A 24,747-nucleotide genomic window follows, 5' to 3' on the forward strand; every position below is an offset into this window, starting at 1 on the left:
CAGGTGTAGGTCGGCTGGACCATATCGGTCCATGTTTTGATATAGCTGCCATATAAACCGATCTTGGATCTTGACTTCTTGAGCGACTAAAAGGCCACAATTTTTATCCGATTTGGCTGAAACTTTGCATGAGCTGTTTTTTATGATTTTCAACAACTGTGCTAAATATGGTTGAAATTGGTCCATAACCTGATATAGCTGTCATATAAACCGAACTGGGGTCTTGACTTTTGGAGCCTCTATAAGGCGCAATTCCTATCCGATTTGGCTGAAATTTTGCACGACGTGTTTCGTTATGATTTTCAACACCTGTACCATGTATGGTTGAAATCGGTTCATAACCTGATATAGCTGGCATATAAACCGATCTTGAACCTTAACTTCTTGAGCCAATAGAGAACGCAATTCTTATCCGATTTGGCTGAAATGTGGTGTTTTTTTACGATTTCCAGCAACTGTGCCAAGTACAGGTGAAATCGATGCATAACCTGATATAGCTGTCATATAAACAGATCTGGGGTCGTGACTTTTTGAGCCTTTAGAGGGCGCAAATCCTATCCGATTTCGCAAAAATTTTGCACAACGTGTTTCGTTATGACTTTCAATAATTGTGCATAGCATGGGTCAAATCGGTCCATAACCTGATATCTGGGATCTTGACTTCTTGAGACTCTATAGGGCGCAATTATTATCTGATTTGGGTGAAATTTTGTACAACAGCTTCTCCCATGACCTTCATCATACGTGCCAAATACGGTCTGAATCGGTCTATAACCTAATACAGCTCCCCTATAAAACGATCTCTATTTTACTTTTTGAGCCAGTAAAGGGCGAAATCCTTATTCGATTTGACTGAAATTGTTCACACTGATTTCTACTGTGGTCTCCAACATTCATTCCATTATGATCCGAATCGGACCATAACTTGATATAGCTCCAACATCATAGCAATTATTTTCTTTTATCCTTTCCTTTCCTTTGTATATAAGATTCGGCCCGGCCGAACTTAGCACATTTTTACTTGTAACTGTATAATTGGATGTGGAAACTTTTTGTAGCAAAGCCGTTGCAAATTTTGTCACCAACCTCTATCATGCATATACATGAAAATCGACTCACAAATACCTTCGCAAATACGAAGCATGTCTTTACCAAAATTCCAAAACAAAACAAAATTGGAGACGAAAATTGCCGAGATAAGAAGAGATATGGAAATCGGACCACAAATGAAAATTTGGCAGCCTGAACAAATTTCGAAATGCCCAAGTGACAAACTTAAGAGGCCTGCATAGAGACGCACAGACCACCAAGGGCCTTCAAAATTTGCACATGATCCGGTTTATGCCTATCTAGTATGTTTAGATTCTAGCGTTCGTCCCATAGTTGTTTCGTATGCTCACAACTTGCTGTTTAGCTACGTCTGTTGAACCAAGTTTTGCCAATGCAATCGTCCTAACATAAGCCGGATAGCGACACAGCGCTTTAAAATCACTCTCTCGCAGTCCATTGAAAAGTTGGGCATTTTCAAAAATACTTTTATAACCTCCACCATAGGAAGAGGGTATACTAATTTCGTCATTCTGTTTGTAGCACCTCGAAATATGCGTCTGAGACCCCATAAAGTATATATATTCTTGATCGTCATGTCATTTTAAGTCGATCTAGCCATGTCCGCCCGTCTGTCCGTCCGTCTGTCTGTCTGTCCGCCCGTCCGTCCGTCTGTCTGTCTGTCGAAATCACGCTAACTTTCGAAGGGGTAAAGCTAGACACATGAACTTTTGCACTAATACTTTTTCTTAGTGTAGGTCCATTGGGATTGTAAATGGCCCAAATCGGTCCATGTCATATAAACCGTTCTTGGGTCTTGATTTCTTGAGCCTCTAGAGTGCACAATTCTAGTCCGATTTGACTGAAATTTTGCACGTAGTGTTTTGGTATCACTTCCACAAACTGTGTTAAGTACGATTCAAATCGGTTCATATTCTCGTTTAGCTGTCATATAAACCGATCTTGGATCTTGACTTCTTGAGCCAATAGAGCGAGCAATTCTCATCCGATTTGGCTAAAATTTTGCATGAGGTGTTTTTTATGACTTTCAATAACTGTGTTAAGAATGGCGCAAATAGGTACATAACCTGATATAGCTGCCATATAAACTGATCTGGGTTTTGACTTCTTGAGCCTCTAGAAGGCCCAATTCTCTTCCGATTTGGCAGAAAATTTGTACAATGGCTTCTCTCATGACCTTCAACATACGTGTCTAATATAGTCTGAATCGATAAATAGCTTGATACTGCTGCCATATAAACCTATCTCGCGGTTTTGCTTCTTTAAGCCCTTAAAGGCGCAATTCTTATCCGAATGAACTGAAATATTACACAATGACTTCTACACTTTTCAGCACTCATTTATGGTCCGAATCGGACTACAACTTGATATAGCTCCCATAGCATAACAGTTCTTATTCAATATTCTTTGTTTGCCTAAAAAGAGATACCGCGCATAGAACTCTACAAATGCGATCCATGGTGGAGGGTATATAAGATTCGTCCGAACTTAGCACGCTCTTACTTGTTTTTTGTCATTGTGGGGCATTTTGAACCTTAAATTGTGGCCATACAAATCAAATTAATCCGTGAAGCATTTGGTATGATGAGTTTTTACGATTTGTGGAAAACCCCAATTTCATATCAGAATGCATGATCAAATCATGCCAAAAAAATCAAAAACAAAATGCAAGGGGTTTAAGGGTTTTTGCTTTATTTTTTCCCTACATAATTTTTTATTTTTATAAATGAACAAAAAAAAAGCTTGTTGCCAAAATAATAGCTATGCCAGTACCATCATTGAACAAATATTTATGAGTTTGTACTAACCACCTCACCCAATTGCCTTGGATGACTGACAATGTTCTCTTGTAGATTCTGGTACTGTTTACCTTGGCAACGTAAACCGATTTTACGTGTACTTGTCACTTCAATGATTTGTTTTTGGCCCTCTAGCTCACTATGATGATGATGGTGATATTTATCTACAAAAAATCATAAATATGTTTTTCGGCAAAACGTGAAATGCATTTTGAGGGGTAAATGTTTTATGTCTTTCATATGCAATCACAATAATTCAGCAGCTTGGCAATATGTTTTGGCAACATCCCAATAATCCTTGCCGTTCGTGTATGAAAAATTAACTGTAAACATTTATGAGGAGCATGTGATTCATGTGATGCAGCAAAGAGGTGCTTAAGCGCATTGAAACCCATCTAAAGCAAAGGTATATTTTGTAGTAGAATCATTAGTTCGTAATTCCTTGTTATATGTTCGACGGATTTATTTTGCAGTGGAATAGTTGTTCTATAATCCTAGTTGTAGAAATATGTCGAATGTATTTATGAACTTTTAACACAAATTCAAAATTGAAATTTCACCAAACAATTGTTTTTCTATAAAAGCTTTAAGAATCGAAATTAAATCCCGCTTAATTTGGCCAAGCAAATTAAATTATATACTGCAAACGTTTTGCATATGGCACAAAATCTTTAACCATTTGTTGCACTCTCTAACAAATGTTCACCTCATTATTTTCGTATATTTTAAAACAATTAAGAAGGCATTTTTATTTTGGAAAGTCACAGTCTCAACTTTGTGCAAGAATCCACTAAAAATAAAAAACTTTCCCAACCTATAATCACATTCATATTTGAAATGTGAGTGTGTACACTTTACAATTTTGCAAAGCACATATTTTGGCCTTAACGAAAATGCGCCACAAAAATACTTGCATGACCTCGTTCTTGCCTAAAATTGTTGTTGGTAGCATTTTTAACATCGTCAGACATATGAAAAATATATATGTCGATCTGGTAGGCTAACGTTTCTAAACGTATAGCCAAAAACCACACAACAAACCATGAGCAGATTAAAATTGAAAAGATTTGAAGACACCATGTGCGTTGTGTATGTGCCGCCAAGTTAATGACATACTTCAAATTCCTAAAATTCTATTTTATAAAGAAAAAAAATAAATGCTCTGATGTAGGAAATGGCAAAAACAACCTAAACGTATTTACCAAATGGGGAAAAAAATTACAATTACCAAAAATATTTTTCATATGCAACATTTCAGCATATCATGTAAGAGTGAAGGTGCATAATTAGCATAACAAAGCTCTAAAAGTTTTTTGAAGTTCTCATATCCCCGTTTTTTTATCGCCCTTTAAATATAGCCTCAACCGAAGATGAATCCGCAATATTTTACGCTAGATTTCCCAGTCTTTACGAGTTTTGGCATTTGACACAGACATATATGTTAATTGTAAGATATTTGGCTTCAGGTTTGGGTATAAGCCGATATAATGGTACGCACGATTCCACCCACATTTTTAACTGAATTGGAGCTTATTTTGGATTTCCAGCTGTATAGAAATCATGATTGCAAAAAATTGTCCAAGGGTTCCGCCTGATTTAAGGTATTGTTAAGGTACCTTTTTCACTCAATTTGGATGTAATTTGATAGTTCGGCATGAAATAAAGTTAAAACCTTATTAAATAAAATTGGCTGTTAATGGGAATTTCGATTTTGCATTTCTTTGTAGAAAATTGGCGTAATCCCAATAGAATAACGCCATCGCTTTCTAAATAGTTACAAGATATAATTCACATTTTTATACACACCACCGAAGGGTGGGGGTATATACTTTTGCCATTCCGTTTACAATACAGCGATATATCCATTTCGACCCTATAAAGTACCCCAGACAAATAATTATATGTGCAAAAATATTTTGCTGTTTTCCATCTAAATGAGAAATAAATTGAACAACAATTAAAAGAGAAAATTTTCACTACCTTGAATAGTTCGCCATTCCATAGCCAATTCTCTGTTTCAACTCTATACAAAGTAAGGTTATTTTTAGTTTCTGTGGAAGTTTAAAATCTCAATAGAAAATAATAATATGTACATTATTAAAAATTAAAGTTTTAGGAGCTGAAGGCCAATAATTTCCACTTTTTTCGGTGATTACTTTGAAATATATAGGACGAAAAATGCCCATGTAGACAAATTTTTGGGCACGGGACATTAAAATGATTGCTGAAATGAGATTAGCTACTAAAATAATAGTGGAAATTACAGCTGCAGTCAATCCACTCTGCAATACAGTAGCTTTTTGTTAAAAGTCTGTATGGTAACCATAGACAGAAGGGCTAATGAAAATATGAGTTGCAAACAAATAAAATAGGAATTGGATCCATGTGTTTTTATAGCAAAGTAGAGTTGCACAACTTTCGTAACTCTTGCTTTAAAGACACACGAATTTTGATAGCAGAAAAATCGAAATTTTGGGGGGAAGAATTCGATTTGTATAATTTTGTGACGAAATAAACTTCAATATTAATGAACCCGATGGTCATCATATATATTGGATGGTACCTTCGAAAAGAGTGCTGCATCAAAACAATGGCCACGGATCCCTTATAGTATTTGGAACACTTTAAAAGTTAGAAATATGCTTTGTTCCAACTAAAATTAATGCAGTACCATATAAAGACATTCTAAAAAATATCAAAATTGAATTTGCTGACGAATTGTTTGAATTTTTCATAAAACAATGCTACCTCCGTGTTGAACTGTTGAAAAAGGCTTATTTTAGACCAAGAAACATACATTTACTATAGCGGCCAGCCATGAAAATCGATGAGAACCTCATAAAAGATCTCTGGCGCATAGTATCTGCAAAGGTTTTTGCAAAATACAAGCCTGTATGACGCTTAAGATTTTCAAAAAGTCGATAAGGACGAAATAGTACGAAATTGATATGGCAAACATAAAAAATTAGGTAGGATCTATACCAGATGGCAAAATGGCCTTATATACAAGAAAAAATAATATCGGACTAACTATTTGATTAAATACAAAGAAACATAGCAATATATTATGAAATATAAAAATTTTTAGTTTTTTCCTATGAAAAAAATTCCAAATGCTTTGAAATTTGATGTGATAATAATAAATAAGTAAAGAAAAAAAGTAAAAGCGTGCTAAGTTCGGCCGATCCGAATCTTGGGAACCCACCACCATGGATTCTGCTAAAAATTTTTACAAAATAAATTTAGTTGAACATTGCAGCTTCCACGTGCTGAAGAAGTCAAATCGGGAGATCAGTTTGTATGGGAGCTTTATCCAAATCGGAACCGATATGGCCCATTGGCAATCCCCAACGACCTTCATCAATACTAAGTATCAATGGAAAATTTCAAGCGGTTTGCTTTACGCGTTCGACCGATATCGTGGTTTCGACAGACGGACGGACGGACATGACTACATCGACCCAGAACGTCGAGACGATCAAGAATATATATAATTTATATAATTTACCTCCATAGCAGAGGTAAGCATGTTCGCGTATAACGCTGAACGCTTGAGTTTAATTTCTGGCGAGAAGATCAGAAAAATTTTCAGCGTTGGTGACATTTGTGAGGTACTATGACATGCAAAGTAGCCATGTAAAAACTTATTTCCAAAGAGGTCTCTACCTGCGGCACGCCATTCAAACTCGTCTAAACTTGCATCGGACAGCACACAATGATATGATTTTTTAATAGAATATTCGCCTCCAAATTTGCAATTGATTTCCTTGTACGGAAAGAATCCTAATATACTCGATTGTCTCGCAAACCTACGACCTACCTTACAAATTCCAGGAGTACTAAGCGAACTCTACGAGATAAGGTCCAAAGAGATTCAAAAACAATTGGGAATATTTTGGGTACTGTGAACGCTCCAAAGTTATGTGGCCTAATCCAAACTCGAAGATGTCCCTGTGTTTGCTGCCGTTGGCTCGAACAGAAGTCTCATTCATCGCAATGACAAGGTCACTTAGGTTATCATTTCTTTGCTTTGTTTCAACAGCATGAACTAGAAGACATTTTCCTTCTCTAGTTCCTGTGGTATTACAATGAACTAAGTGAATCTGATTGAAGACTGCCACTCAAAGTTTTGCAAATACAAATTTACCGTGAACATTCCATTAATGAGGACTGTTCGATTCCACCTCTGAGCTATGGTGTCCTCCTCAAGCCTTTACGACCTATAATATGTATTCATAATGGGGTCGGAGACGACTATTCCAATGTGTTGCAACCGGAATGACAAAGTTTTATTCTAGTTACTCTCATGTGAACGTAAAAACTTTTAATTTTATCATTGGACATATTTCTGTTTGTTTTTCATTGACATTTACCTTTTTGGGGTTTTTCTTCGTGCACTGCAAATTATTCTTTGAATTCGGTGACATCCTGGCGGAGCCATTCATATTCCAGGTTGGTGGTCTTCTATTTTTGTTTTTTCTCATGGTTCGATGGTTTTTTTATTTGCTCTCATTATTTTGTGAGTTTAGTATCTATGTATATGTAGTGTTTGAGTGTGTGTGCGTGAGAGTTTTGTTTACAGTTTGTTATAACTTTGTTTTCATTGAGTTTCCTTCGAGTGTGTGAATGTATGCCGACACATCTGTGAAAGTATGTATATGTGTACATGTTATGCCAAACAAGTGCTTAGAGACGACGTGGCAAACATGAGTGTGTTTGAGTGGGTGGTTGGGTGTTCATGTGATTGTGTGATATTACTACGATTATTATACAATTTTTCTTGATCGAAAATTATGATTACAACCGTAATGTGTAACGCCTGCACGGGGAATTTTTTGCTGCCTTTTTTTTCTTTGTTTCATACCGGATGTCAGACCAAGCCAACAGTCATAGCTAGACCCCTGCTACAGAACACAACGTCCATCCACCCACACACCCATATAGCCATCATACATTCCTTCGTTGAACCCTGAAATTGAGTGCAGAATTTTTATTTTTATTTGTAGTCGTTGTTGCGAAGTGAAAGAAAAAATTTGGGGGGAAAATGCCTTTACCCGCAAGCAATACATGGAGTAGGCCTCTTTTTTCTGCTGTTTTGTTGTCCATAGTCTGTATGGCGTTCTTTTTTTGCTCTTCTTTGCCCTTTGAGCCACAGAGTTTAAAGACATTATTCTTCGTATGAGTCCTTTGAGGCCTTGGTATTTCTTCTCTGCTGTAACGAAACGACTATTTTACCCAATAACGAAAATGTAATGCCTGCAAGAGCAGAAGAGCAAAAAAACGACGTAATGTTTCAAATAAGAACTTTGAATGTTTGGCTGGAACATTTCGAGTATTCGTTATTGTGTGTTATTATTCTTTATTTGGGGGGACTCGAAAGAGGTCTAACACCAACTCCCAAATTGAATGGGCGAATGTAGGTAAATGTCTGACACTAAGGGCCCCCTAGACCTTCTCCTCCTCTTAACCCACCCCATGCCATATGATTGTCTCATTGTATGCAAATTACATGGCGTTTTGGAGTTTTATTCAATGCTGGCAAAGAGACATTCCACAAACTTCTTTATTTTCGATATGACAATTATGGTGGCGGTAGATTACAAAGGAGGTTAATATTGATTCAATTTATGGATTACAAATGGTTTCTTGTCCTACTCCACCTCTTCTGCTTTTGTGTCTTTCCGTAAATGTGATTTCGCATCAAAAGAAGGCAACGAGGTGTGATAAGGCAACACGTCCTAAGGCATAAGACTATAGGTTGGCAAAAAAAGGACAGGGCTAAACAAATGTTAAAATTGAAAATGTCAAGCCACAAACGAATGGAAAGATAATAAATAGAAAGAAAAATCAGCATACAAAAATTCCTCTTAACAGGTTAGAGCTATTCAATATAAAAAAAGAACATAAACAATTTGATAAAGAAATTAAATTTTCAATTTGAATTTCAAACAAACTCGAAAATCGAGAAATGAACATGCTAAGTTCGGCCGGGTCGAGCCTTGGAAACGCATCACCATGGATGCTTCTAAAAATTTACACAAACTAAACTTAGTTGAAAGGCATACCAAACGTCTGACAAACCAGGCAAAAATTGTAAAAAATTTTTGTTCTAGAAGCAGTAGTAGGCAAATCGTAAGATGGGTTTATATGGGAGCTATAACAGTTCATGGACTGATTTGGACAATACTTACCATGAATGTTGGAAGTCATAACAAAACACAACGTGCAAAATTTTAGCCAATCAGTCAATAATTGCGTCTTTTAGAGTACAAGAAGCCAATCGTTTTATATGCGAGCTAAATCATAATAAATTTGGGCCATACTTGTCACGATTGTTGGATGTCATAACAGAACACTAAGTAAAATTTCGACCAAATCGGATAACAATTGTGGTATCTAGTGGCTCATGTGTCAAGTCGGGATATCAATTTATATAGGAGCTATATCAGGTTATACACCAATTTGAACCACACTTGGTACGTTCGTTGGAAGACGTGACAGAACACTGCGTGCAAATTTTAACCCAATCGGAAGAAGTCAAGTCGAAGGACCGATATATATGGGAGCATTATCCAAATCTGAACCGATTATAAAAAGTGCGTGTGCAAAATTTCAAGCGGATATCTTATTCGTTCGACCGAAAAGCATTTTTGTCCGATTTGGCTGAAATCTTCCAACAACTGTGCCAAGTACGGTACAAATAGGTCTATAACCTGATATAGCTTCCACATATAACGGTCTCTCGGACATCCTTGATCGGTTCCTAGAAGCTTTAATTTTGCTGGTTTGGCAAAAGTTTGGTAGGTAGAACAAAAGTATGCCCTTCAATAAAATTTAGTTTGTATTCATTTTTAGCAAAATCCATGATGGCGGGTTTCCAAGATTCGGCCCGGCCAAACTAAGCATGGTTTTACTCAATTTTTTAAACATTTGTATACCCATCACCATAGGATAGGGGTATATTCATTTAGTCATTCCGTTTGCAACACATCGAAATATCCATTTCCGACCCTACAAAGTATATATATTTCGGATCGTCGAAAAATTCTAAGACGATTTAAAGATGTCCGCGTATCTGTCCATCGGTCCATCCGTCTGTTGTAATCACTATCCAGCCTTCAAAAATTGAGACATTGGGCTGAAATTTGGCACAAATACATATTTTCGCTGCACGCAGGATACGTTCTTTAAAGGGCCAAATCGGACCATATTTGCCAATAGCTGCTGTATAGACCGATCTGCCGATAAAGGGTCTGAAGTTTTAAACAGTGAGTTTCTTTAAGCCTCCCGACATTGGATCCAAATATGCTCCAGATCGGACTATATTTAGATATAGTCGCCATATAGACCGATCTGCCGGATAAGGATCTGAGGCCCATAAAAGCTGCATATATAAGACAATTTCGCTGAAATTTAAAACAGTGAGTGAGTTTAAACCCCCCAACATCCGACCTAAATATGTTTCAGATCGGACTTTATTTAGATAAAGCTGCTATATAGACCGATCTGCAAATAAAGAGTCTTAAGCACATAAAAGCTTTATTTATCTCCTGATACCGCTGAAATTTAAAACAATTAGTTGCTTCCCGACATCCGACCCAAATATGGTTCAGATCGGACTATATTTAGATATAGCTGCCACATAGAACAATCTGCCGAGTAAGGGTCTGGAACCCATAAAAGCTGCATTTATTATCCGGTGTCGCTGAAACTGTTAACAGTCTTCTCCCTATGGAAGACCTATTATTATAACAGTGTTATAATAATAGGTCTTCCATAGGGAGAAGAAGGAGAAAGGAACTCTCTTTGTGGTTGGCATTGATCAAGTCTCCGTGACAAGTTAAGACTAAGTGGCTAAGAGTAAAGGCATGTCGCACTACGGGAGCAAAGCTGTCGTTTACAAGATTGGGAAGACTAAAATAGGCAGAAATTTTCATTCTGCGCTCAACAAACAGGGGGCCGACAACGGGACAATCACGACATCTCTCAATATTGGAAAGACTAGTAAAAGTAAAGTTCCTAATAATAAAATATCAGACAGTGCAGTGGCGAGACACTCAACACAGCCTAGCAAACAGGAACCCGGAGACGGACCCATCGCCGACTTAAAGATTCGGAATACTGGGATAGTTAAAGATTCTAATATTGAAACATTAGGCAGCGCAGTGACAGGAGTCTCAATGCAACCCAACCAACAGGGAGACGATGATGGTACCATCACCTACTCCCCAGAAGCTCATTTACTTAAGATTTGGAAGGCTAAATTAGACAAAGATCCTAGTATTGAAACTTCAGGCAGTACAGGGAATGGAAACCCAATACAGCTTAACGAACAGGGACCCGACGATGGAACAATTACCGACTTTATAAAGAGTCGGAAGACTAGACTAGGCAAAGAACCTAAAACGATAACATAAGGCAGTGCAGTGACAGAAAAGTCAATGCAGTCTAAAGAACAGGGAACAGACGATGAGATCATCACCTACTCCCAAGATGTCCATTTACTGGAGGACCAATGATGGAGGTAATCCAGATTAACCTCCGCCAGAGCGAGACTGCTACACACTCTCTGATGGAGGAAATCAAGGGCAAGGGCAAGATTCATTTTGTCTTAATTCAGGAGCCATGAACGACCCGGGACAAAGTGCCTGGACTGAACCATATCAACTACCAATTATCCTATGCTTACACTGTTACTCGGCCGAGGACCTGCGTTATTTGTCATAAAAATTTAAATTATATATTTTCCCCAGAGTTGTCAATGTCGGATGCAACAGTGGTGAGACAGGGAGACGATGGAGCATACCTGGAGCATCACTTTATTTGCCTTTCGACTCTCCGACACCTCCACCCACTTCGGAGCTGCAACGGCTGGTGAGGAATGCAAAACAGACAATCTATGAGGTTCAGGATTGAAGAGTCTCTTTCTCTGACCATCGCTACATTAGGTTTAGAATGGCACGGCCAGCGCCGAATCCGATAAGCGTCTGGAATAAGTTGAAAACCAACTGGGCATAATTGGGAAGGCTCTCAGAAGAAGACTCTGGCAAGATAATTTAGATTGTCCAAGCATAGAAGACATTGACGAAAATGTCAACAGGATTACGACTACACTGGTGGGGTCCTTCTAAGATAGTTGTCCTCTTCGGGAAAGGAAATCAGCCCAACAAAAACCCTGGATGATCGGGGAGATCCGCAATATTGGGAAAGAGGTCCGCAGACTTTTTAACAGAGCACTTCGTAAAAGAGTAGAAGTTTATTGGGATGTGTATTACACACGGCTCAAGGAATACAATAAGATTACCAGAGCGGCAAAATGTGCCTCATGGAAGCTTTCCTACGAACAGGTCGACAACGTTAATGATGCCGCCAAGATAAAAAAGTTTTTCTCAAAAACCCATGTCCAAGCTGAAACTTTAGTAGACGACATGGGAGTAAGAGCAGAGACAACGGAGGACATGTAGAGGCTTTTGATGAAAACCCAATTTCCACAGGTTACGAAGGGACTCACGGAGGCACCGGAATCTTGGAATAATGACGTTAATCGAAGGTTAATAATAACGCAATTTATGGTGAAGGAATCCTTTAGGAGCTTCAAACCATTTAAGTCACTTGGACCTGATGGAATATTTCCAGCGTTACTACAGAAAGAGGCAGACTATCTGGCGAGGCATATATATATATATATATATATGCCAAGGAACAGGTGGATAAATTGTGCGTCCCATGACAAAAATATAAAGGTGTAAGTGGCACAGGGCATGCCACAGGGGGGGCATTTTATCGCCACTCCTATGGGTGACCACCATAAATGACCTATTATGGATGCTGACTGAGGAGGGATTTGAACCCGTCTGCTACGCAGACAATGCTATAAAACTTCTAGGCGTAGGGATCCGAACGAGCTATGCAGAAGGGCCGAAAGGATCTTGCATATGGCATAAGACTGGGCTAGACCCAGAGGTCTCAATGTTAACCCAGAAAAGACAGAAATATGCCTGTTCACGAGGAAGACGAAGGTGGGCCAATTTAACGCACCACGTTCCCTCAATAAGACGATTTCGATATCTGACAAGGTCAAATACTTAGGTGTGATCTTGGACAGGAAACTGAATTGGAATTGTCACATTCAGGAGCGTACTGAGAGGGCTCACAGATGTTGGGCACTATGTAGACGGGCCATTGGCTCGAAATGGGGCCTAAATCCGAGGATAGTCCACTGGCTCTACAGTAGCGTGATTAGACCAATACTTATTTACGCCTTAGTAGTTTGGTGGACTGCTATGGATAAAAAGTGCAACATAAGGACCATACAACAGGTTCAGAGAACATGTTGTCTTGGCGGAGCGATGAGGACCACGCCCACTAGGGCACTGGAGACTATTCTCGATATCCGACCAATTGACATACTGATTAAGTGTGAGGCAGCCAATGCGACTATGAGAGTAAGGGGAAATGAAAGGGCATACGATTTGGCGTTGAAGGCCAGAGGACTTCCGTCAATAAACTTGGTTAACCCGAAGCCTTTCGAGTCGACGCAGTCCAGGTTAAGGGAATGGGCGACGAGTGCGCATGCAACATTGTAGATCAGCGAAACGGTCGGTAGGACGGCGAAAATCCTATGGGGAGATCCAGATCGAAAATAGCTATTGGTATCATAACGGGACACATAGGACAACGAGCTCACTCATGTAAAATCATTGCGGCAAGTGATAGCATGTGTAGGGCATGCGGGGAAAATGATGAGATGTTGGAGATTTCCCGGCTTTCATTGCCCGGCTTTCGCGTCCAACAGATACCGGCACTTAGGTGGGGACACAATACCGCACATGAACCAACTTAGGGGAGGGGTATTGAAAACAATTAAGGATTTTGTAAGTAGCACGGAATTCCTAACTTAAAATTTTCTTTTTAGAGGTTACTTTATAGTTTTTAGAATGCACAACAAGCCGATTACTGGCTTAGGTGTATGTCCATAGTGGCATAGGACAGATTAATATCTGCACCCTCTTTTCAACCTAACCTAACCTAATAATAGGATGATTATTTTATCCATGGTAGTGGGTATCCAAAGTTCGACACGGCCGAACTTAACATGTTTTTACTTATTTATTTTTGTTGTTGTTTACTATCCCACTGTGCGACCTGACATTGGTTTTTGACATGACATTCGGTTACATACCACATTTTCAGCAAGTAAGTCACATTTGTAAGTACCCATGTTCCCAAATTTCCTACATAACTCCAATATACCAGCTTACGCAGAGTGTGAATGACATTAACCTTTTTTCTCATTCAAATTTCAATTTAAATTACATTGAACATCGCTCATAATATAATCATTAATATCAAATCCACTTAATGACCTTTTTATGATTCCACATTTAATCCTAAGTAAACAAGGCCCGGCTCTTTGCCAGAAAATCATTACACAAAATTACCACAATATCCCAAAATGTCATCGCCAATCAGTGCAAATAAATGCCTACCACCTTCCTCACAACGCCTAACCTTTTCCAAAGGGGCGGACAAATTTCCCTACTCAAACATAAATTCGCAATACATCCACCATCAGCATTTCCTGAATGTCTAACTGACTGGCTGACTGATTTGGAAACGCGTTTGTGTTTGTAAAAATGATGATGTGCCCCGCAGGCACGCACAGTTCGCAAACAACTTTTCAGCAATGGAATTTAAAATAACTTCACTCACTGCAAGGGCATGTGTATGGATGAACACATTATTAATTAAATGAAATCACGTTATTATAATTTACAAACTTTTCCAATTTTCATTTATTCCTCTCTCTTGGCATTGTTGCCACTTCCTCTGTTTTCGCTTTATATTAATCGCATTAATTATACCTGGGGTAAAATAAACATCTGTTGATTTTAGCTTGATTTATGAAAAGTTACAATTAAATGTCTTCTCTTCTTTTCACACGGTCACAAAGGAGGAAATTGTAATTTCAATTTGAAGTACCAAAGAGATAGCTTAATACTTCTATATGAGATGTGCCGTGCCGTGCACGTATGAATTGATATGGAAATCTACAATTCAACATTGAAAGCATATGACAAACAATAGGCCGAGTTAAAATTAAAATAGGCCACAAGGCCACAAAATGCCCACTCGCTATTGATCAGCAAATTTTTAGTTACAGGGGAGCTCATTAAAACCGCTTTTACGATGGCTGCTATATAAGGAATTTTTATCATCAAAAATGGTTTTATTGTTTTTCAAAGTATCCTTCATTATGCTTTATGCACTTTTACATGCGCTTAAACCAATTTTCAAATCACTTTTCCACTCCGATTGAGACACCTCCAAAACATGGGTATTGAACGCTCCAACAGCTATTTCTGGCGACGAAAATCATTGATCACGCATTTTTACCTTAATGTAAGGGGATAAAAAGAAGTCACTGAGTGCCAAGTCAGGACTGTACGGCGAATGACCCATAAATCGACGTGTTTGCCTGCAAAAACGGTGTTGGTTTGAGCCGACGTGTGAGAGCTCGCATTTTCATGGTGAACAATGATTCGTCTTCTTTTGTTCGTTTTTATACCCACCATCGAAGTATATTAATTTTGTTATTCCATTTTCAACTAATTTCCGACCATGTAAAGTATATATCGAGCCCTTTCCGCGAAAATGATGTTAGCGACATTTTTGGAAGCGATATATTCTTGATCGTCGTAAAAATCTAAAACGATCTAGCCATGACCGTCCGTCTGTCTGTTGAAATCACGCTACAAGCTTTAAAAATTCAATTATTAGCTGAAACTTTGCACAGATTCTTTTTTGTACATTGGAAGGTTAATTTCGAAGATGGGTTATATCGGATTATATCTTGATATAGCCCCCATATAGACCGATCTTCCGATTTAAGGTTTTAGGCTCATAACTACCACATTTATTATCCGATTTAGCTGAAATTTAGCACTATGTTTTGCGTTAGGCTCTTCGACTTTCGTACTGATTATGGTCAAGATCGGCCTATAGTCGGATATTGGATATTGGCAATGATTATATCCATTTTTTTTTAATGCAACAGCTTAACTTGCATAACATGTGGTTTCAACAAGACGATGCCAAATGCCACATAGCACGCGTAACAATGGACATATCGAGAGGCAAGTTCGGTGAACATTTTATTTCACGGTTTTACGGTATTTTCGGGGGCCGGTCAATTGGACAGATTTAACGCCTTTAGACTATATTTTATGGGGTTATGTTAAAGCTCATTTCTATAGAGACAAATTCATAAAGATTTCATGAATTTTATGTGTTTTCTTTTTATAAACTTTCCTATAGCTCTTAAAATCTCCCGTTTTCAGGACTGAGCCCATGAAATACGCACTTTTTATCCGATTTCACTTAAATTTGGCATAGTGACTTATGTTAGGCTTTTTGACATCCGTGCCCTATATGGTTCAGATCGGTCTATATTTTGATATAGCTACCATATTGACCAAAATTCTCTTTTAACAACTTGAACAGTGAATTGTATTTATTAGACCATCGACTAGAGGAAAATAAATTGTATTGTTCAACTTAGAATTGACCTCCTATGTTGCTCAAGCGGAATAGTCGCCAAAATAATCAGTTTTGCCCAAGAAACAAACAATCATTTACTTAGAAGTGCTCTTTCCACGAAAACAATTTCTTGGGATTTGGATCGACTTCGAAAATCCACACGGTCGATTGTTGTTTTGTTTCTGGCTCATACGCAAAGATCCACCTGTGACAATCTTTTGAAGCACCGCGAGCCTATTTTTATACCCTCCACCATAAGATGGGGGGTATACTAATTTCGTCATTCTGTTTGTAACTACTCGAAATATTCATCTGAGACCCCATAAAGTATATATATTCTTGATCGTCGTGAAATTTTATGTCGATCTAGCCATGTCCGTCCGTCTGTCCGTCCGTCCGTCCGTCCGTCTGTCTGTCGAAAGTACGCTAACTTCCGAAGGAGTAAAGCTAGCCGCTTGAAATTTTGCACAAATACTTCTTATTAGCGTAGGTCGGTTGGTATTGTAAATGGGCCATATCGGTCCATGTTTTGATATAGCTGCCATATAAACCGATCTTGGGTCTTGACTTCTTGAGCCTCTAGAGTGCGCAATTTTTATCCGATTGGAATGAAATTTTGCACGACGTGTTTTGTTATGATATCCAACAACTGTGCCAAGTATAGTTTAAATCGGTCCATAACCTGATATAGCTGCCATATAAACCGATCTTGGGTCTTGACTTCTTGAGCCTCTAGCGTGCGCAATTCTTATCCGATCAGAATGAAATTTTGCACGACGTGTTTTGTTATTATATCCAACAACTGTGCCAAGTATGGTTCAAATCGGTTCATAACCTGATATAGCTGCCATATAAACCGATCTTGGGTCTTGACTTCTTGAGCCTCTAGAGTGCGCAATTCTTATCCGATTGGAATGAAATTTTGCACGACGTGTTTTGTTATGATATCCAACAACTGTGCCAAGTATAGTTTAAATCGGTCCATAACCTGATATAGCTGCCATATAAACCGATCTTGGGTCTTGACTTCTTGAGCCTCTAGAGTGCGCAATTCTTATCCGATTGAAATGAAATTTTGCACGACGTGTTTTGTTATTATATCCAACAACCGTGCCAAGTATGGTTTAAATCGGTTCATAACCTGATATAGCTGCCATATAAACCGATCTTGGGTCTTGACTTCTTGAGCCTCTAGAGTGCGCAATTCTTATCCGATTGAAATGAAATTTTGCACGAAATATTTCGTTATGATATCCAACAACTGTGCCAAGTATGGTTTAAATCGGTCTATAGCCTGATATAGCTGTCATATAAACAGATCTTGGAATTTGACTTCTTGAGCTTCTAGAGGGCGCAGTTCCTATTTGATTTGGCTGAAATTTTGCATGACGTATTTTATTTTTACTTTCAACAACTGTGTCAAATAAGGTTCAAATCGGTTCATAACCTGATATAGCTGCCATATAAACCGATCTGGGATCTTGACTTTTTGACCCCTAGAGGTCGCAATTATTATACGATATGCCTGAAATTTTGTACGACGGATCCTCTCATGACCATCAACAAACGTGTTTATTATGGTCTGAATCGGTCTATAGCCCGATACAGATCCCATATAAATCGTTCTCTCTATTTTACTTCGTGAGCCCCAATGGGCGCAATTCTTATACGAATTGGCTGAAATTTTACACAGGTCTCCAACATATAATTTAATTGTGGTCCGAACCGGACCATATTTTGATATCGTTTTAATAGCAGAGCAACTCTTTTCTTATATCCTTTTGTGCCTAAGAAGAGATTCCGGGAAAAGAACTCGACAAATGCGATCCATGGTGGAGGGTATATAAGATTCGGCCCGGCCGAACTTAGCACGCTTTTACTTGTTTTTTCTCAAAATTTCTTCACAATAATCGAGACGAGCTTTTTTTGAGCATTTTAAAATTGTGTTCATGGAATAACGAATGTACGCTGCTGGAAGAAATGTCCAAGGATGTATCTATCTCATGGTATGTCACACGACGATCTTGCATTATAATTTCAGGCACGGCATCAATTTTCTCTGGTACAACGATAATACAAAGATTTAAGTTCACCAAAGCCCTTTTGTCGTGACAATCCACGTTGGAAGTTGTGAAAAATGGTCGCACTAAGATGTTCGCTAGTAAATTCCATTTTTATACCCACCACCGTTTATATTCCGTTTGTAACACCATGAAATATAGATCTAGGACCCCATAAAGTACATATATTTTTATCGTCTCGAAATTATGATTCGAACTAGCTATGTCCATCCGTCCGTCCGTCTGTCGAAACCACAATAGCGGTCGTACGCGTAGAGCTAGCCGCTTGATATTTTGCACAGATACTTTATATTGATGTAGGTCGTTAGGAATTGCAAATGGGCCATATTGGTTCAGATTTGGATAAAGCTCCCATATAAACAGATCTCCCGATTTGACTTCTTTGAGCCCATGGAAGCCAAAATTTTTGTCCGATTCGGCTGAAATTTTGCACATAGTGTTTTGTTATGACTTCCAATAACTGTGCTAAGTACGGTACAAATCGGTCAAGAACCTGATATAGTTCCCATATAAACCGATCTTCCGATTTGACTTCTTGAGCCCCTGGAATCCTCAATTTTCAACCGATTCGGCAGAAATTTTGCACATAGTGTTCTGTTATGACTTTCAACAACGCAGCCAAGTACTGTTCAAATCGGTCAATAACCTGATATAGCTCCCATATAAATCAATCTTGGGCTTTGGGCTTTGCAACACTTAAGGCCAAAACAGAATAAGCGAGTTGTGCTTTGTTTTTGAGCGTCGCGGTGACACTCTACAAACAAATGCCACAAAAACAACGCCCAAAAGTTAAAGAATTTACAACTTTGACGACTGAGTATGCTTTAAGGCGTAAAAATTAACATGTAAAAGCGTGCTAAGTTCGGCCGGGCCGCATTTTATATACCCTTCACCATGGATCGCATTTGTCGAGTTCTTATCCCGGTATCTCTATTTAGGCAAACTAAGGATAAAAGAAAAGAATTGCTATGGTATTGGAGCTATATTAAGTCATGGACCGAATCGGACTGAAGTGAATGTTGGATACAATAGTTGTAGTCATTATGTAAAATTTCAGCCAATTCGAAGAAGAATTGCGCTCTTTAGGGGCTCAAGAATCAAAATAGGGTGACTGGTTTATTTGCGAACTGTATCAGGCTATAAACCGATCATACTAGAAGCTGTTGTACAAAATTTCAGCCAAATCGGTTATTAATTAAGCCCTCTAGAGGCTCAAATCAAGATCCCAGTTTTATGTTGGAGCTATATCAGGTGTTGGACTGATTTGAACCATACTTAGCACAGTGTTTGGATGTCATATCAAAATTTCAGTCAAATCAAATATGAATTGCGTCCTCTAGTGGCTTAAGAAGTCAAGATTCAAGATTGGTTTAAATGGCGGCTATATCACGTTATGGACCGAGTTAAACTATACTCAGTTCAGTTGTTGGAAGTCATAAGAAAACACTTCATGCCGAAGTTCAGATAAATTAAATAAGAATTCCACCCTCTCAAAGCTAAAGAAGTCAAAACCCAGATCAATTTATATGGCAGTTATATCTATTGTGTTTAAACGTTTTATTCAAACAGAAAATTATGTATTCATATGAAAATACAGAAATACTAAATGACAATGTCTACTCGATAGGTTAACAAAATTAAAAGTAGTAATATAAAAAGGTGTTTTTACATTGATTTAACAACACTCTCCCTGAATGTAAACTCCTTTCATTAAATTCAAAGTAATAACATAAATAGTAGATATTGTGTGGATTTACAAAAGACCGAACTTATTTCTAAGATATTGCAATTTTTGCGATGATACAGCTTTGGTAAATACATCAGCTAACATTTCGTTTGTAGGAATGTATTCCAAAGTTACTTCTTCTTCATAAATTTTCTGCCTTATAAACTTGGCTTTGGCCACGTGTTTTGTTCTATTAGAGTAGTTATTGTTCAAAGCAACTTGAATCGCTCCCTTGTTGTCGCAGAAGATTTTCATAGCTTCTTCAATTTTTGGATTAAGCTCCATCTCGAGTTTTTTTAGATACACAGATTCCTGTATGGCAGCAGTTAAAGACATGAACTCTGCTTCTGTTGACGACAAAGCTACAGTCTTCTGTTTCTTAGTTACCCATGACACAGCTGCTGATTGATGCAAGAACACCTATCCGGTGGTTGATTGTCGATCATCAATATTTCCGGCCCAGTCTGCATCGCAGTAGCCTTTTATGTTAGATTCTTTCAAATCAGCTCTATAAACAAGTTGTGAATCTAAAGTCCCCTTGAGGTATCGCATTACCCGCTTTGCGGCTTCCCAATGAGCTTTTCCAGGATTTTTGCTAAATCGGCTTAACATATTTACAGCATAGGTAATATCTGGATGCGATACTTGTGATGCAAACAAAAGATATCCAACTGCTTGCATATATGGAACTTGCGACATTTCTTTAATTTCTTTTTGATTTTTGGGACACATTGAAGTTGAAAGTTTTTGATTCACATCTATTGGCGTTGTTGTGGGATTGCAATCAAACATTCCAAAACGCTTTAAAACATCTTCAATATATTTTGATTGGTCGATCTTTATACTATTTTTTCTCGTGTTATCCGCATACCAAGTATATTTGACACCTCTCCCATGTCCTTCATTTTGAATGCCTTCGATAACTTTTTCTTTAAATTCATAATTATCTTAATTTTGTCGAAAAAAATAAGAACATCATCGACGTATATTGCTACATATAATTTAAATTCGTCTGTTACTTTAAAGTATATGCATTGGTCGACTTCGCTACGAATAAGCCCCATCTTTAAAAACTCAGCATTTATAGTCTCGTTCCAGACTCTTCCAGACTGTTTCAATCCATATATTGATTTTAAAAGTTTACACACCTTCTTTGAACCATCCTTGAAACCTTCCGGTTGCTGCATATATATGGTTTCTTTGAGACTCCCGTTAAGATACGCACTAACTGCATCCATTTGATGTATCATCATATTATATTTAGCGGCCAAAGAAACTAAATATCTTATGGAACTGTATCTTACAACTGGTGCGAATGTTTCATTAAAATCTATACCTTCTCGCTGAGTGAACCCTTTCGCAACAAGCCGTGCTTTAAACTTCATAGGCGTGGCATCATCATTGTACTTTGTTTTGAAAACCCATTTAGATTGAATCGACTTCTCAACTGGTGGAAGTTCAGTCAAGATCCATGTTTTATTTGAATCCAACGAACTAATTTCTTCTTCCATCGCTGTTTTCCAATGATATTGCTTCTTGAAAATTGCCAGGATCACTTGAAACATAATCTGTGGCGCAAAAAGTCGACGACTGTTGTCTTTTTGCAGCAATGCGCTCAGATTTCCTGACAGGTCCCTCGTGATTCATTTGTCTGTTGTTTGTTCTCGATGACCATGGGCTATCGCATTGTCTTTCATTTTCTTCAGCATTTGAAAAACACTCTGAGTCTGCATATTCATCTTCTGTGTCAGAGCCTTAATCGGATTTTCGTTTGGTGTTAACGTTTCGTTCATGTCAGCCAATACAGAATCCTTATCATTAAAGCTCGATGTGGATGTTGATTCATTCTTCAATACATTATCATTGTCTTTCTCCCTTGGTTATCAGGTTATGTACCGATTTGAACCATACTTAGAACAGTGTTTGAATGTAAAATCGGATAGGAATTGCGCCCTCTAGAGGCTCAAGAAGTCAAGATCCAAGATCGGTTTATATGGCAGCTATATCAAAGCATGGACCGATATGGCCCATTTACAATCCTAACCGACCTACACTAATAAGAAGTATTTGTGCAAAATTTCACTTTTTACTTTTACGCGTTGCTTTTGTGGGATTTGTTTGCAGAGTTGCATTTTCCAACGCGACACTCAAAAACAAAGCACAAGTAGCAATTTTTCGACATGTTGCACTAAAATCCAAGTTATGTGTTCGTTTGTCCAAAAAAAAATGTAACCCCACCTTCGGGTGTACTGTTCTTTTGTAATGTTGTTGCCTGCAGAGAATGTACAAATGTTGCATTTCTTACACCGTGCCAAGTCAACGTTGGAGAATGTCGCACTTAAAATCAGCGCTTATCATTCAAGCATATTTTGTTTGAACAGAAGAAGTCAAAATTTGTTGAATGTTTGGAAATAAAGCGGCAAAATATTTAAAATAAATACATAAAAATGGGAAAGTGATTGCGTTTTATTTGGCTAACGGCATATTAGATGCATTCCTACATGTGCGATTAAAAATTCAAAAAATGTAACACTATGAGAGGGTTGGGGCGACATTTGCTAAATGTTGTCCAATATTGTTGTACGCTAGCCAAGAACTTATACAGCAGCCGTCAGGTGTATGTCATGATTTTAAAATAGTGCTCTCGCACGAAAATGCTACTTTTTTCTTTTGAATTTTACTCTACTATTTTAAGAAAAAAATTGAAAAAAGTAGCATGTAATTCACATAATTGAGTGAAGAAAAATGAAATAGCATTCGAGCGACTGACCTATGTTAAAATCATGACATTTAATGTAGCTTTGGAAATAAAAGTTAAAACAAGTAAAAGCGTGCTAAGTTCGGCCGGGCCGAATCTTATATACCCTCCACCATGGATCGCATTTGTCAAGTTCTTTTCCCAGCATCTCTTCTTAGGCAAAAACAAGGATATAAGAAAGGATTTGCTCTGCTATTAGAGCGATATCAAGATATGGTCCGGTTTGGACCACAATTAAATTATATGTTGGAGACCTGTGTAAAATGTCAGCCAATTCGAATAAGAATTGCGCCCTTTGGGGGCTCAAGAAGTAAAATAGAGAGATCAATTTATATGGGAACTGTATCGGGCTAAAGACCGATTCAAACCATAATAAACACGTATGTTGATGGTCATGACAGGATCCGTCGTACAAAATTTCGGGCAAATCGGATAATAATTGCGACCTCTAGAGGCTCAAGATGTCAAGATCACAGATCGGTTTATATGGCAGCTATATCAGGTTATGAACCGATTTGAACCTTATTTGACACATTTGTTGAAAGTAAGAATAAAATACTTCATGCAAAATTTCAGCCAAATCAGATAGGAATTGCGCCCTCCAGAAGCTCAAGAATTCAAGTCCCCAGATCTGTATATATGACAGCTATATCAGGTTATGAACCGATTTGAATCATACTTGGCACAGTTGTTAGATATGATAACTAAACACGTCGTGCAAAGTTTCATTCCAATCGGATAAGAATTGCACACTCTAGAGGCTCAAGAAGTCAAGGCCCAAGACAGACGGACGGACATGTCTAGATCGACATAAAATGGCGCAACGATCAAGAATATATATACTTTATGGGGTCGCAGACGAATATTTCGAGTAGTTGCAAACAGAATGACGAAATTAGTATACCCCCCAATCCTAGGGTGGAGGGTATAAAAATTGCTGGGAAATTGCACAGCAAACAACAGATTTTTCAGCCGCCACCCTGCAGTTCTAAAATTGCAGAACTATTGGTGTTATATTGGAACTACTGCTGTAATATTTACTACTTACAGTCAGCAGATAGTGTCTGCTATTATCAGCAGACTTTTTTTTATAGGTCTTAAAGATAGTTTTTGATGGTAATAATGCCTGACGAGCACTCTTATGAATAGCATATTGTAAACCCCTGCAAATTGTCTACCTTAATGATGAAACAATTTTTCTTACTAAATGAACTTAAAGTCCCATAATATTATAATATTATGATCATGCAAGAACACACCGACAGTTTTACAGTTAAAACTTATTTTTAATGTTCTCAAAAGTATTAAAAGGTATAGCTTAATGCATTGTATTAAAGTGATAGTATTTCCCAGAATAAGAAACTTTCTCTTGAGTTTACTCGCTTTTTCGAATTTTTATACCCTCCACCATAAGATGGGGGGTATACTAATTTCGTCATTCTGATTGTAACTACTCGAAATATTCGTCTTAGACCCTATAAAGTATATATATTCTTGATCGTCGGTAAATTTTATGTCGATCTAGCCATGTCCGTCCGTCCGTCCGTCCATCCGTCTGTCTGTCGAAAGCACGCTAGCTTCCGAAGGAGTAAAGCTAGCCGATTGAAATTTCGCACAAATACTTCTTATTAGTGTAGGTCGGTTGGTATTGTAAATGGGCTATATCGGCCCATGTTTTGATATAGCTGCCATATAAACCGATCTTGGGTCTTGACTTCTTGAGCCTCTTGAGTGCGCAATTCTTATCCGATTGGGATGAAATTTTGCATTACGTAT

The 24,747-nt window shown here is 38.0% G+C and overlaps 1 protein-coding gene and 1 long non-coding RNA gene across 4 annotated transcripts in view; one reads left to right on the plus strand and one right to left on the minus strand.

Moving 5' to 3' along the window:
• Window positions 1–24,747, plus strand: part of LOC106090296 (uncharacterized) — an 878,040-nt gene that overhangs the window by 816,318 nt on the left and 36,975 nt on the right. The window lies entirely within an intron of this gene.
• Window positions 1–24,747, minus strand: part of LOC106093292 (uncharacterized) — a 58,205-nt gene that overhangs the window by 31,263 nt on the left and 2,195 nt on the right. The window contains exons 3-5 of one of the 3 annotated variants that reach the window (XR_009396434.1): window positions 7,922–8,123; window positions 7,241–7,836; window positions 2,744–3,262 (exon numbers count right to left, since the gene is read on the minus strand). This is a non-coding gene — a long non-coding RNA (uncharacterized LOC106093292). Of the gene's footprint in view, window positions 1–2,743; window positions 3,263–7,240; window positions 7,837–7,921; window positions 8,124–24,747 lie in introns of those variants that run through there. The other 2 variants (XR_009396433.1, XR_009396432.1) reach the window with 2 other exon arrangements.

Source organism: Stomoxys calcitrans, chromosome 1 (assembly GCF_963082655.1).
Source record: "Stomoxys calcitrans chromosome 1, idStoCalc2.1, whole genome shotgun sequence".
In the NCBI taxonomy this organism is placed as follows: Eukaryota; Metazoa; Arthropoda; class Insecta; order Diptera; family Muscidae; genus Stomoxys; species Stomoxys calcitrans.